This window comes from Apis dorsata, unplaced genomic scaffold, assembly GCF_000469605.1.
Source record: "Apis dorsata unplaced genomic scaffold, Apis dorsata 1.3 scaffold_4, whole genome shotgun sequence".
In the NCBI taxonomy this organism is placed as follows: domain Eukaryota; kingdom Metazoa; phylum Arthropoda; class Insecta; order Hymenoptera; family Apidae; genus Apis; species Apis dorsata.
Window position 1 is genome coordinate 4,016 of NW_006263307.1, and position 330 is coordinate 4,345.

Consider the following 330-nt stretch of genomic DNA (forward strand, 5'->3'; position numbering starts at 1 on the left):
TAGTAAATTTTAGTATAGTTTATAAAAATATATATTAATTATTATATTTAATGTTGTAATAAATTATTAAATGCATAAATTAACAGTAAAATCAAAGAATTAAGAAATTAATTTGTAAAATGTCATTAAAAATATTTTAATACAATAATAAATTGAAAATTAATATCATAAAATAGTAAATTTAACCTTAATTTATAAAAATGTATATTATTTATTATATTTAATATTATTATAGGTTATTATATACATAAATTAACAATAAAATTCAAAAAATTAAGAAAATAATTTGTAAAATGACATTAAGAATATTTTAATACAGTCATAAATCGA